The following is a 15,012-nucleotide window of genomic DNA, read 5'->3' on the forward strand; positions in this document are numbered from 1 at the left end:
GGGCCACATGGTCTGAGCTGGGCTGATCCAAAGCCAGGAGCCAGGATCTTCTTCCCAGTCTCCTACGTGGTTTCAGGAGCTCAGGTACTTGGGCCATCTTGTGCTGCTTTCTTAGCCATGTTAGCAGGGAGCTAGATCAAAAGTGGAGCAACCAGGACTCAAATCGGTGCCCATATGGGATGCTGGAACTGCAGGGGCCCCCGCACTTGAGCCCTCACCGCTGCTCCCAAGATCCCATGCACAGGGAGCTGGGCCCAGAACACAGTCTGACCTGGGATGCCCTTGTCTCAATCCCCGGACCAAACATGGGCCCTGAGGTCCCCGCTGGATGAGGTGCCCAGCGTCTCAGGTCGGAGCTCAGTGGCTGAACCCGAGAGGGGAGTGCTGTGTGCGGGACCCCAGGGCAGGCCGGGAGGACGCCCGCTCCGCCCATCAGATCCTGGGTTCCAGCCCCAGCTCTGCTCCGGACTCCGGCTGCAGGGGTGGCTTGGGTGCTCCCAGCCAGCACCAGGAGACCCGGATGGCGCTCCCGCCCCAGCACTGCAGGCCTGGGGAGTGACCGGAAGGGAGCTGGGTCTGACTTCTGTCCCCAGCACTGTGTCTTCCATGGCACAGTTGTGGACCCCAGTTCCCCGGCTGCTGTCAGCAATGTGGCTCTGCCAAGGGGTGGGGGACATAGAGCAGCCCACAATGACCCCTAGGCCTCAGGCTGTTTGCTTCAGTTAAAGGGGAAGAGACCCAGAAGTGTTAGGAGTCAAGTGTATGGGAGGTGCAATCACGAAAGGCTTTCTGGAGGACGTGACACTTGAGCCAGGTCCTGTAAGGGGACAGGCAGCCAGGTCGGGAGAGTGAAGGCGGCCGTGAGAGCCCCAGAGGTGCTGCTTGCAGATGACACCCCAGTGGCCACCGCCAAGAACATGCCTGGGACAGAGCAGATCTGTTTGGGGATGGCGCGGCAGATGACAGTGGTGCGGCCAACGGGCACCTGTGGCCCACGGTCATCATGGGGAGCAGGAGCACCACATCGACCCTGCACATAATCTGGCCGCACATGAAAGTGGTCACCCACGGAGAGGAGGCCCCCAGTTACCACGTGGTCACCCACGAAGGTCAGACCCCACCCCGGTACCTGTGGTCACCTACAGAGTTCAGACCACCCGGGGTACCCGTGGTCACCCATGGAGGTGAGGACCCCCAGTTACCACGTGCTCACCCGTGGAGGTGAAGCCACCCCGGGTACCAGTACTCACCCACGGAGGTGAGACTCCTGGGTACCTGTGGTCACCCACAGAGGCCGGACCCCCCCAGGTACCTGTGGTCACCCATGGAGGTCAGACCCCCCCCCCCCGTACCCATGGTCACCCACGGAGGTCAGACCCCCCCCCAGGTACCCATGGTCACCCACGGAGGTGAGGCTCCCCCCAGGTACCTGTGATCACTCCGGACGCCGGACCCTCTGCTGGGCCCGGAAGACCCTCAGTGCCTCTGCATGGCTCAGAGCCCAGCGACGGCCGCCCTCACAGGCTACCACAGCGAGGGCCTCAACGCCATCATCGTCTATGCCACCAGCTTCAACCGGGACAGCAGCTGCCCAGACTACCACTACGTCATGGAGGTCATGGAGAACTTCGTCCTGTGAGCGGGCGGGGAGGGGCCAGGACAGGGCAGGGCGGGCAGGAGGCAGGGCGGGGCCGGGCAGGAGGGCCTGGGCTGGGTAGGGCGGGCGGGGCGGGGCAGCCAGGCGGGGCGGGCGGGGCTAGTCGCTCGCCCAGGATCTCCCCCGGCTGGCCCACTCTGGGCCTTCCCTGGGCCCCGGGGCTCCTCAGCCACCACCACCACACACGTCCATCACCAACACCATCAACACAATCATCATCATCACCACCAATACCGTGAACACCGTCACCATAGCCCTCGCCAGACCCGTCCTGCGGAGGCCCGAGGGGCTTCAACACGGCCCCCACCCCAGAGCCCCGCGCCCCTCCCCAGAGCCCCACGGCCCCTCCCCAGAGCCCCACGACCCCTCCCCAGAGCCCCGCGCCCCCTCCTCAGAGTCCCCGGCCCCCGCCCCTCCTTAGAGCCCGCGTACCCTCCCCAGAGCCCCCCGGCCCCCTCCCCAGAGCCCCATGCCTCGCCCGAGCGGGGACCCCCCCATGCCCGAGGCCCGCGGGGGAGGCCCGGGCCGTGCGCGGCCGCCCTGAGCCCGACCCGCTGCCCCGCGCAGCTGTGTCGTCAGCAGCCTGGAGTCCTGGTGCCCGAGGACTACGGGATCCTGTACCTGAAGGGCACCACGCCGGCGCAGGATCCGGCCTCGGGGCTCAGGACGCGCTGCCCGGTGACAGACAGGAGGTGAGGGCGCGGCCGGGGCCACGCGGTGCTCCGTGCTCGGTCCGCCGGCCCCTCAGCTGCCCTTGGCTGTGGACGCGGCCCCGGCCCGCCCCTGCCGCCCTACAATCTGTTTCTGGCCACTGCCTACTACATCTGCTTTCTGTTCATCTCCGCCTCCTCAGTGTCTGGCAGGTGGAGACATGGGAGCTGGAAAACCTTCCGGGCCTGTTCTCTCCTGAGTTTGTCTTGGGCTGTCCCGGTTGTTAGCATGGAGACTTGGTCACCAACAGAAAACTCCCTTTTATGAAAATGCTAGCGTGTAACTAAATGGTTTATGCCTTTTAGGATTTTCTGTCAGTTTTATAATTTTTTTGAAGAACGAATGATCTGTTTAATCATGGGGAACTATTGTTCCATAACTAAACTTTGAAATATATATCTTGAGAACTTATATTTATACTTAATACATATTATATATATTATATTGGCATTGATGAGCATTTTCAATTTCCTTAGTAAAAATATTTTTATTCTACAGACGAAGTTGAAATGTATAAATTTGTAAGGAAAAAAACCTGTATTATACTTCATTTATTCTTAGTAATTACATTGATAGCATTATTATGCAAATTAGGAAGTACTGTTGGTTTATAGTGGGACTTCAAGATGAGTATTTTTCCTAAAAGAAGTACAGAAGATAATTTAGGGAAGGGGCAAGGGGACATTTTATTTTTGGCTAATATACTGCACAGCTGTTTCTTAACTGAAATGTTGCTTTGTAATCTCCATTATTTTAGTGTGTTTTTAAATTTTTTCCAGGAGATTGTAATAAAAATGGAAGAAGAGCCAAGTTCTGCTTTGGACTCTGAAGAGACTTTTAATTCTTGTAGGTAGGTAGTAAATACAGAAATATAGAATATTACAGGATAATGTATAAGATCCAGTATCTTAGAGGATTCTAATCTTAGAATAGTGAGAGGCCTGCGCCACGGCTCAATAGGCTGATCCTCCGCATGCAGCGCCAGCACCCCGGGTTCTAGTCCCAGTTGGGCGCCGGATTCTGTCTCGGTTGCTCCTCTTCAAGGCCAGCTCTCTGCTGTGGCCCTGGAGTGCAGTGGAGGATGGCCCAAGTGCTTGGGCCCTGCACCCCATGGGAGACCAGGAGAAGCACCTGGCTCCTGGCTTCGGATCAGCGTGGCCATTGGAGGTGTGAACCAACGGCAAAGGAAGACCTTTCTCTCTGTCTCTCTCTCTCTCACTGTCACTCTGCCTGTCAAATAAAATAGTGAGAAATTATGACTTGTGCTTTTGAAATGTGATAATATTTAAATATTACTGTTATATGTGATTATCTGCAGAAATAATGAGTAACAAACTGTAATAACCCAAATTCTTGTAAATGAGCTTCCATCAGATATCTGTTGCTCTCCTACAGTACACTGATTAGAACAAATGTACCTGTAGTATTAACCTTTATTATAATTTGTTTTTTGTTTTTCCCATATATCTTTTACAGTACTAAAGACTTCTTTCGGAGTACCTAAGAAAGGTTAAGATGCAAATGTGATTAATTAAGTGCTGTTTGTTAATGCCCTTTTAGGGCTCTTCAGCAAACAGGGCAGTTACAGCCAGACAGTAATTATTTGAAAGGATTCAGTAGTAAAGAAATATGTATTTTATTTATTTTTTGTTACCATTCACTTCACAATTTGAATTTTTCTTCAGTAAATGTTTATGATAACATGATGCATTTATGATAACATAATGTAATAAACAGTAAATGTTTATTATAACAAGAAAACCCAGGAAGAACAAAGTATAAAGTATTTTCAGTATTCTTTGAGATTTTCTATACTGAACCAAGTTGTATAAGATCTTGACTTTTTTAGGAAAAGAAAGTGTGGATTCAATATTAGTGTATTTTAGCATTGTAGAGGACCCTGTGTATTTTTGAAGAAATACTTTGAGTTCATTGTGCTTAGGAAGCATTAGTTCTGCTGCTTGTCTAACAGCTCTATAAGATATATGTGAGAATCACTGTGTACCTTGAAACTCATTTGAATATTAAACTCTATCATTTTTCTATAGTAAGTGTGGAGAATTTGGGTAGTTTGTGTTCTTATTTGTATCCATATTCCATCTCCCTTCCCAGGGCTGTCATTTGTTTCCTCAGATCCCAGGCTGGCTTTATGTGTAGAATGGTGCCTTGTATACAGGAAGCACTTCAGAAGGTGGTAAATGGGAACATTGTTACAATTTGTTTATGAATTCCAGAAATGAGATGATAAGTGAGCCACTTGACATCTTTATTTTCTACCACTCAGAATCAGTGTAACTAGTCAGTCGTTCAAGTGTCACAGGCTCTACAAAAGGTTTATGTGCCTGTGGAATTCTGGAAGGGCAGCCTCACAGCGGTGAAGCACCCATACTGTTGTGGTATTTTCACTGTGCCCTGCCCGTGCTACTTTATAAATGCTGTAGTTCTCCAGATCCTACCTTTAGTGCTAAAGGGTAATACAAAGCTAGAATTTGACATCTTAAAGAATAGATTCCCCTATCTGAACCTGTCACAGCTGATCACAGCAAGCAAAATCATGAATGTAAAAGATAGTTAAATAAATAAATTAATTAATGATTTAGCATGTGACTGAGGAATGTTAATATGATAATTCATGTAAAATAGATGATGGAAATACTATTAGAAGGGGTAAATATAATAAACAATCACCAAGTCAAAATGGAGGGAGAGTATGGATTTCAGGGGCAGAAAAATGTCTTCATATGTGTGTAAATTTCCCTGGTGAATTCTATCTTATAGTTTCATTTGCAGTTTAATTATAATAAATAACAGACACAATATAAAGAGAAATGTTGTATTGTGAAGATAGAATGGTATTTTTTAGTTTATTTTTTCCTTGAATATTTGAAGATTAAAATAAATTAGTATTACTGAATTATGTTTTGAAAAATTCCTAAGGTAACTTTGCACAATAAATATTATTGCTGTTCACTACATATTTTTAATCAATGCTTGTCACTGTTTTAATGTTAGCATATTAATTTAGTGTCGTAATAAAAAGGCAAGGTTAAAATTTAGGGTAATACAGTATACTATGTAAAAGCAGGCTTTTAATAGTTGGCAGGCCAACACTGCTGTTAAATAGTATTATAGTATTTAAAGTGTGAAATTAATATTTTTCTAGCCAGTAGGCAGTGGCTCTTATAATGTAATAACTTAATTGTGAATTTGGCACTTGGGTTAAGTGTAGAATTCATAGAAGCATGGTGCTGGTGTATATTTCTTATTAATGTTAATAGATAAAACCTAGAAAAATGTAGCAATGTCACATTAAAATAGCAACAGAATTATTAGTAAAATTTGCTTTAGAAGATGAAAATTATTTTTCTGTTGCCATTATAGCTCTTTTAAACTAACTAGTAACAGGTTATTTGAAAAAACATAAATTTTCCAGTTTTTTGAAGTCCTTTTGTGTGACAACTGTTTAAACTGCCTCAGAAATCCTTACTTTTCTTCACAATCAGACAGCTCAGGCCTTAAGCTACCACTGACACACTAGAGCTGATGTCCAGGGTAACGATTTGGTTTCTCATCTGTAAAAAGGGCATTGTATTGTCTGATCTGCTCCCTTCCCACAACTCTCTTAAATACTGGGGTAAAACATGTAAAACTAAGCCCTTGAAAATCTAAATGCAGGGCCTGTGCCTGGCTCACTAGGTTAATCCTCCACCTGTGGCACCAGCACCCTGGGTTCTAATCCCGTTTGGGGCACCGGTTCTGTCCCGGTTGCTCCTTTTCCAGGCCAGCTCTCTGCTGTGGCCTGGGAGTGCAGTGGAGGATGGCCCAAGTGCTTGGGCCCTGCACCCGCATGGAGACCAGGAGAAGCACCTGGCTCCTGGCTTCAGATTGGCGCAGCGCGTCAGCCATAGTGGCCATTTTGGGGGTGAACCAATGGAAGGAAGACCTTTCTCTCTGTCTCTCTCAGTCTAACTCTGCCTGTCAAAAAAAAGAAGTGATATCTGGAACTATAACAAACAAATTATGGAACTCAAATCTATGCACTCTAACTATAGCTTCATATGCCTAATACTCACAGATTTATTTTTATGGCCTATGAGGTTTTACAGTGATTTATATTTCTTTGTGGTTTTCTTCACTGATTCAGAGAGGTAGGAAACAAATGGATTTAACTCCTATGACACTTGTATGCAGTTACATGGTGCCTGAATGGTTTTAGGCACATCTTGCTTTGGAAATGTTGGTTTAAAGTTAATTATTTGGCTTCCAACTAATTTGCAGTGATGTGTTGTGAGAATATATTATTAGTTTTATGCAATACATCTTACAGGTTTTACAGACCACTGTGACATGTTTTTTGTCAAGTTACATGTGAGAGAACACTGCCAGATGTGAAGGAAGAGAGAGTGTCCTGTGTGTGCTGCAGTGGATGTTTAACTTAGGGAATGGAGCACACATGGCCACATGGTGGAAGGACTATTGTTTCTCCATCCTCCCCTCCTCTTCCCAAGGGCAACTGACCTTCTCCTCTCCAAAACAGGTGAGCCCTTGCCAGCACATATCACTACAGACTATTACATTATTCTGTCTAGCTGCAGTACCAGCTGCTTGCATGTTTTTAGTTATCTTATTAGATGGTATAACATCTATGAAATAAACTGAAGGTGAACATTTTTAAACTTTCCTTTTATAATGCTATGTTTCCAAAAAATCTTTTTGATTAGATTATAACTTTCTACAAAAGTTCCTAGGAAGTCTGTTTGGTTTTTGATTCAAGTAATGCTTTTTTTTCCCCTAAAGTTTTTAAAGTATAATGTCATACTTCCCAAGATAGAAAATAACTTAATTTTTGTCTCATTTTTTTTTTCTTTTTGACAGGCAGAGTGGATAGTGAGAGAGAGAGACAGAGAGAAAGGTCTTCCTTTTTGCCGTTGGTTCACCCTCCAATGGCCGCTGCAGCCAGCGTGCTGCGGCCGGCGCACCATGCTGATCCGAAGGCAGGAGCCAGTTCCTTATCCTGGTCTCCCATGGGGTGCAGGGCCCAAGCACTTGGGCTATCCTCCACTGCACTCCAGGGCCACAGAAGAGAGCTGGCCTGGAAGAGGGGCAACTGGAACAGAATCCGGTGCCCTGACTGGGACTAGAACTCGGTGTGCCGGTGCCACTAGGCGGAGGATTAGCCTGTTGAGCCACGGCGCCGGCTCTCTAACTTGCTGAGCTTCCCGTGATCATGATCTCGTCTGTTAACCATTAATTTCATCATCAGTAGAAGCCCAGTGTCTCTCCTTAATCAAGTGTTGAAGATCTTCAGTGCTAGACTGTGTGACGTAGTCTTACACTCTTGGCCAGGATTGTAGCTTTTTGGCTTTCTTAATTTAGATCCATCGAGACATTGATTTCTGTCCAAAAGATACCCAGAATTAGGATGGAAACTATCATATAAGATACAGTATACTTTTCTATAATGTATTATAGAAACATATTTGGAACCATATCATGTTGTTATATTTGGACCAATAATTCAAATATTTTCTAGACCTGTATTAGCACATAATTTAGTCATTTATACATCATTTTTTAAAACAATTAAATTTAACAATGAGTGGCCGCCCAGGCTGCCGCAGCTGCTGAAGCAGAGAGGCCTTGGAGGCCACGGAGGCCAAGGCCCCTGGCCAGGCCTTAACCGCTGCTGCAGATCCTGTCCGGGAGCTACCGGAGCATGGCCACCGTGCAGCCCCGCCATGGTGCAGAGCCTCCAGGTGGAGATCCCCAACTTCGGCAACAGCATCTTGGAGCGCCTCAGCGAACAGCGGCTGCAGGGCCTATCCTGTGAGGTGTCGGTGGTGGGCAAGGGCCGTGCTGACCACCAGCAGCTCCTACTCCCGGGACCTGTGCAACAGCAGCCGCAGCCCCCTGGTGGAGCTGCTGGTGGCCATGTAGCCGCAGTCGTTCCAGCAAACCCTGAGCTCCTGCTACATCGGCCAGCTGAGCACGAACGTGGGGGACCAGTTCCTGCTCACAGACATGGCGGGCTTCCTGCAGATCCAGGAGATCCTGGAGAAAGCCCCAAGTTCTTCCTGAAGGTGAGCTCCTGGAGCTGCGACTCCCAGGGCCTGCACGTGGAGGGGCGCCCTCGTCCGAGCCACAGAGCCCCATGGCGCAGACTTCCGGCTGGCCGGCCTGCAGCTCGCTGCTGCCCTTCGTGTCATGGATCAGGATGGAGCAGGAGTCAGACTCGGTGCGATGCACGCCAGGGGCCAAGCTGCTGTGGGATGGTGGCTCCAAGGAGGCCAGGGGCCACGGTGGCGGCGGTAGCCGCAAGATGGCCAAGTTCTCTGTGCCAGACCTGGTGGCCACCCGGCAGCCCCCGCAGCAGGCCCCGTGGTGGTGGCCGCGCAGCCCTTGGGGGTGGCCCTGGCCGAGGGGGTGGTCGGGGTAGATGGCCAGTGGGGCGGTGGCGGCCACGTTGGGCATGGGGAGCGGGCCCAGCACATCAGAGCTCAGAAGCCCGGGCACCTGGAGCCCCTACACCTGCGACAGCCCGGCTCCTACCAGGAGGAAAGAGAAGGTTGAGGCCTCCTGGAACCTGCAGTCGGATCTGGGTGCGGCAAGATTGGTGTCACTCCCAGCCGAGCTCATCGACCAGATCGGCACCCGTTGTCACCCCAAGCTCCAGGACGAGGGTAACCCCTCCGAGAAGCTGGAGCTGGTGGCAGGCGCCAAGGTGTGCATCAGAGGGCGCAGCTCAGGAACCCGGCACCAGGTCTGGCCGCGGCCGCTCCTCACAGCTTCCTTTGACCGGAATGCACTGGCCCCCAGCTGTGGCACCAGCAAGCCACTGGACAGCTGCGCCCTCCATGCCATCGAGTACCACTGCCGGAATTTCAAGGAGAGCAAGAGGAATGCCATCGTGGCTGGCGTGTGTCCCTACGCGTGCTGGGTCGTGCACCAGAGCTGGATGCCCAAGCTGAAGCTGCTCACCCGAGGGTGCCCCTGCACCGCCTGCATCAGTGACTGGGGCAAGATGGAGCTGGAGGTGACAGGCAGGGAGTACAGCTTCCAGCCGGCCAGGCACGAGGGCGAGAGGCCCCTAGGGGAGGGAGGCCCTGCAGTAAACGTGCCCCACACCCGGGAGGGCTGTCACACTCCCCCACCCCACCTAGGGGGGCCATCACACTCCCCCACCCCACTCAGGGGGGTCATCACACTCCCCCACCCCAGCCGGGGGGCTGTCACATTCCCCCACCCCACCTGGGAAGGCCGTCACACTCCCCAACCTCACCCAGGGGAGCCATCACACTCCCCCACCCCACCCAGGGGGGCTGTCAAACTCCCCCACCCCCATGTCCTGTCACACACACCTTGGTCAGGAGCTACAGTCGGTCCCTCCCCGGCACCCACACGCCGCTCCTCGGCTTTCCTGGGCAGTGACTTGCTGCCCGTCCTCTGGCCCTGTCCTCTGAGTGGCGCCTGCAGTGGGCATCCCTGTCCTGTATCTGCCATGGGGACAACGCTGCCCCTGGGACCCCTCCCGAGGCTGGGCAGGTGGGCCAAGGAGCGAGCCCTCGGGTCCTGGCTGCACTGTCCAGCCCTGCCTGCTCGCTCCAGTGGGGGTGGGGGAGCTGTGGGGCCCGAGGCACTGACCGATGGCCGGGGCCCTGGGCAGCAGGTCCTCCAGAGGCCAGGGTGGCTAGGGCTCAGATGGGGCAGGGGCCATCCCCCAATGGCACACAGAGCACACGTGCTACCCCTGGACAGTGCACACGTGTGCACGCACATACAACACTCATGTGGATGATGCAAGCAGTACACACACATTTGCAATGCACATGCATGTACAGTGCACCCAGACAGTATGTCTACCTAGCACAAACATGTGAGTCTACACACAGCCATGCACAGTGCTCGCTGCACATGCTGGAAGAGCATGCACTTGCACACGACATGCCACGTGCACACAAAGCACATGTGTGTGCACACAGCACACATACACAATGTGTACCTGCACCCCAGTGAGCATGCACACGGGCACACGTCTTGCTATGGTCTCTGAGGAGTGGGCATGGCCGCTTCCCCAGGCTGGGGTGCCAGTGTCCCCGAGATCTCATCCACTTGACCTGCAAACCCCACCAAGGGCTACCCCTGTCCCTGCCCTGAGGGCCCTGTGCCAACCCTGGCTTGTGGGGCAGGAGGGTAGCTCCTCCGTGGATGGCGTGGCCCTGCATGGGGCCATCTCCACCCACAACTCGGTGTTGCAGACCTGCACTTCTCTCCTGGGTGTCCTGAGGCTTCCTGTGCTGACCACAGGGTCCTGGAGCTAAGGCCCCATCGCTGTGGAGCTCCCGAGGGCAGGCTGAGGGCCACCCGGTGCTGGTCGCATGGGGCCACCATGGCGCCAGGCGAGAGGGGGTCAGGACAGCCATGCCGGCTGGAAGAGCTGAAGCCACAGACTCAGCCGCGAGGAGTCGGTGCTGGGAGGGAGAGAGGCTGCCATGACAGCGATGACTGGGGGAGGGGACGTGGACTGAGCCAGTAGCCTGGGGGCCGCTCGGTCCCCTGTAGTCACAGCTGCCCTGGGAAGCCAAACAAGGGTCTTTCTGCTGGGCCAGAGGCTGAGCCGTGATAGGGGTCAGTCACCCAGCCCTCGCTGAGGACGAGGGCGGGAGTGTGCTCACCGCATTTCCTGTGTCCCCTGTGCCCCTGAGAGTCCCCCATGCCCCCTGTGTCCCCCCTAAGCCCCCTGAGCCCCCATGTCTCCCAGTGTCCCCCATGTCCCCCTGTGTCCCTGGGAGTCACCCTGAGTCCCCCTCTGTTATCTGTGTGTCTGTGTCCCCATGAGTCCCCCATGCCCCCTGTGTCCCCTCTGAGCCCCCGTGTCCCCCAGTGTCCCTTGCATCCCCCTGTGTCCCCGTGAGTCCCCCTGAGTCCCCCTGTGTTCCCTGTGTGTCTGTTCCCATGAGTCTCCATGTCCTTCTGTGTCCCCCTTGAGCCCCTGTATCCCCCAGTGTCCCTCATGTCCCCCTGTGTTCCTGTGAGTCTCCCTGTCCCCCGTGTCCCCCATTGTCCCCTGTGTGTCTGTGTCCCCGTGAGTTCCCCTGTCCCCCAGTATCCCCCATGTCCCCTGTGTCCCCATGAGTCCCCCATGTCCCCATGAGTCCCCATGAGTTCCCTGTGTCCCCCATGACCCCTGTGTTCCTGTGAGTCCCCCGTGTCTCCCAGTGTCCTCTATGTCCCCTGTGTTCCTGTGAGTCTCCCATGAGTTCCCTGTGTCCCCCACTGTCCCCTGTGTGTCTGTGTTCCCGTGAGTCCCCCATGTCCCCCAGTGTCCCCCTGAGCCACAGGGCACAGCACATTCAGAGGCGTCCAATGGCAGGCACAGGTTGCTCTCCAGGGTCCTGGAGGCCTGACTGTGGCTCGAGTATCACTGGGCCGCCGTCCGGTCCAGGTGTGGGCAGGGCTGGTTCCCCGGAAGCTGCAGGGCTGAGTCCACTCCCCGTCTTCTGCTCCTGGAGGCTCCTGCACCTGCTCTCTAGGCACCCTCGCTGTCTGCTCCCCAGGGAACAGTGACTCCCGCCCTCAGCTCTGTCCCCGTTTCTGCACCCTCCCTGCTCCTCCTGTGAGCACCTGTGTGATGGCCCTCAGGGCCCCTGAGTCGCCCAGGGCCACCCCCACCCCAGGGTCCTGACTCCGTCCTGTCCCCAAGTCTACAGCTTCCCGGTTTTAGGGCCCGGCTCCTTGGGGGCGTTACGCAGCCCAGCACACCTGCCCAGTGTGGGGGTCTCATTGGGACCTGGGCAGCCTGGGGGTGCCCCCAAGGGCCTTGTCCCCACCTGTGCTGCTGCCTGCCCTGCCTGGGAGCTGCCTCTCCGGTCTCCCTCTCCAGGCTCTAGGAGCCCCCCCCCCTCCCTCAGGACCACTCTGCCCTGTTCTCCACCCCCGCCCCCTGGGATGACAGACATCTGGGCCCTGCCCACAATTTCCGACTTGGAGTTGGGGTTGGAGCCCTGGATTCTGCATCTCTCAGACTCCAGGGGCTGCTGACGCCCTTGGCCAGGTCCCCTCGCGGGAGCGGCTGTTCTGTCTGCACTTTCCTCTCTGCAGAGGCCTGGCTGTGTACCTGACCTCGTCCTCCTCCCCGGCTCCACTCCAGCCCCAGCCTCCCTGATGCTGCTGGACTGGACAGGGCCCAGTCCGGGAGGCACAGGCCTGGGCACACCCCCTGAACTGTGCTGGTCACGGGCACCATCAGGGCGCCACATGCGCCTCCCTTTCCTGGTCGGGAGCTGAGGGATATGGGCCAGGCCTGGGGCTGGACGCTGTCTGCACCCACTCTGCTTCCCCCCATCTGCAGTGCTGCCTGGCTCTGCCAGGGGCCGAAGGGTGCTCTCTACCCCATGGGGTGACCGCTGGGTGGCCGGGCAGGAACAGGGGCTGCAGCTCAGCCTCCCTGGAGGCCGCCTCAGTTCTAGCTGCAAGATGAGGGGGTGGTGCCCCGGGAGGGGCTGCGTTCACTCCAGTTAACGCCCAGCGGGCCAGGTCCCCACGGCTGCCCCTCCATCCAGGTCCTCCCCGAGAGGACAGCGGCCATGAAGCCATCTGCATGTTCATCATGCGGCCATTATGTATCTCGGCGTCTTCCTTGTGAGAAGAATGAGATAATCATGTTGGTATCTACTGAACAGACTTAAAAAGATTGCAAGACGGCAGTTTCATTGGGAGAGGAGAATTAGTTTAAAAATATGCTGTCAAAATATGTTGTTACAAATGCTGAGTTGATGATTCTTTTGTTTTGCTTTGTTTCTTGAATGTGTCATTAGGAAAAATTAGCAGTGACATCGCCCGTGAGATGGGACGGCTGTTCCTGGGGGGTGGCGTGGGGTGGTTCCGTGGTTTCCTTCCTTGAGGTCCCCTCCTTCGGGTATCAGCTCGCACATTCCGAGACCCCTCGTGACTTCTGCTTGGTCGGCTGGTGGAAAGTCAGGATGTGCATGTGCAGGGGAGACAGGGTCTGCACCAGCACCCCCCACACCATGTAGGGCCAGTCCAGCCTGGAGTAGACGGGGTCGGGGACAGATGTGATGGCCACATTGCACCCCGCTCATCTTGATCTCGCGGGAGCACCAGTCCAGACTCCGGGAGCCCAGCAAGCTCGTGTCCCCCGAGGCCACTTAAGGGGCAGGTGGCCAGAACCAGCACAGACAACGGAGCAGTGTGTGTGTACCACGAGCCCCACCCTCGGAATCCTCTCAAGAAACCCTAGGGATCCATGTTGTTGTCGCCGGTGCCAGGCTCGGCAGCCGAGGCCCGCCCGTGCCGGAGCTGTCCGCGAGCAGAGAGCCCAGCAGGGACTCTCCCTCTTAACACTGCTCAAGCCCAGATCCACACTGAACTGGCAAGAAGCTGTGGGTCCAGAGCCCAGACAGCCCCGAGGCCAGAGGCTGCAGGGCCAGGAGGAGGGGGCTCCAGGCCAGGGTCAGAGCTGCAGGGCAGACCCGGCCAGGCCTGCAGAGGGAGGGACGAGCGGCCCCAGGAGCCTGAGCTCCTGGCTCCCACCTGGCCTGCAGGTGGGACCCCTGGAAAGTGTGGCTTGGGGAAGAAGGCTTGGGGTCAATGGGGCCCTCCACTGTAGGCGTGCCCAGGGGTGGGGGTGCTGGGCTGCTCTGTCCTTGCTGGACACAAGCACGGCCGGGGCCTGCCCAGCTCTCCAAGACCAGGTGAGCAGTGGGAAGCACTGTCCACACCTGCCCCCGTGAGTTCCAGCTGGCCGGGCTCAGGGGGGCCAGGGAGGTTGTCCCAGCTGAGAGGGATCCCGGGGCCACATAGGACTGCATCTAAGTCCTAGGTTTTTCCATAGCAGAAGAGACACGAGGTCTTCCTGCACAGGCCAGAAGCAAACCTGCCAGAAGGTGGCTCAGGGTCCCCAGGCGCCTCATCCAGAAAGTTCTGCCTTGGCCCCTTGGGGACCAATGGGCGGTGGCTCCTGTAGGGAGGGCTGCCCCCTCTGCATCCTGCCAGGTCCTCACAGGAGCTCCGAGAGGCACCCCCCTCACCCTACACCCGTGCAGGCTGCAGTGTGGCAGGAGCTGCCGGCCACCACGAGAAATCCCCTGGTCTCCCAGGCACTGCTGTCAACCCACCTGCCCCGGGGAGCTTGAGCCAGACAGGGAGGACCCAGAGACCCCTGGCAGGGCAGGCAGAGGGCGCATGTCCACAGGCTGGCATGGGCCTGATCTGCAGACCGAGCTGCTGCTTCCTGTCCACAGAGGTCAGCATCCAGCCCTGGGTCAGAGGAGGGCAGCTCTGTCTTGACCCCGCCCCTCCCCTCCCTCTCCAGATGCCAGGCTCCTGCTCAGCCCTGTGCACCTGTCGTGTTTCAGGGACAGAGCCTGGGGCATCCTGGTCTCAGGTGCAAACAGAAGGATGCACTGGGCATTGCTGGCTGATGGCTGGGCCTCAGGGTCTCAGGTTGCTGACTGTGGATGCCACATCCTGTGTGTTGCTCCAGCCCAGCCACTGAGACCCAGGCCGGTCCTTCTTGTGAGACTGTCACCTGGCATGTGGCTCCCAGGCCCCTGTGAAAAGAGAAAGAGGAGGAGGAAGGTGCAGGGCATGTGACCAGCCTGGCAGAGCCCCAGGGTGCTTCTGTG

The 15,012-nt window shown here is 55.0% G+C and overlaps 1 pseudogene; it reads left to right on the forward strand.

The window, feature by feature from the left end:
• The first annotated feature begins 8,106 nt into the window (after positions 1–8,106).
• On the forward strand, positions 8,107–11,772 carry LOC133746951 (nucleus accumbens-associated protein 1-like; annotated as a pseudogene).
• Positions 11,773–15,012: the final 3,240 nt, after the last annotated feature.

This window comes from Lepus europaeus, chromosome 18, assembly GCF_033115175.1.
Source record: "Lepus europaeus isolate LE1 chromosome 18, mLepTim1.pri, whole genome shotgun sequence".
Classification (NCBI taxonomy): Eukaryota; Metazoa; Chordata; class Mammalia; order Lagomorpha; family Leporidae; genus Lepus; species Lepus europaeus.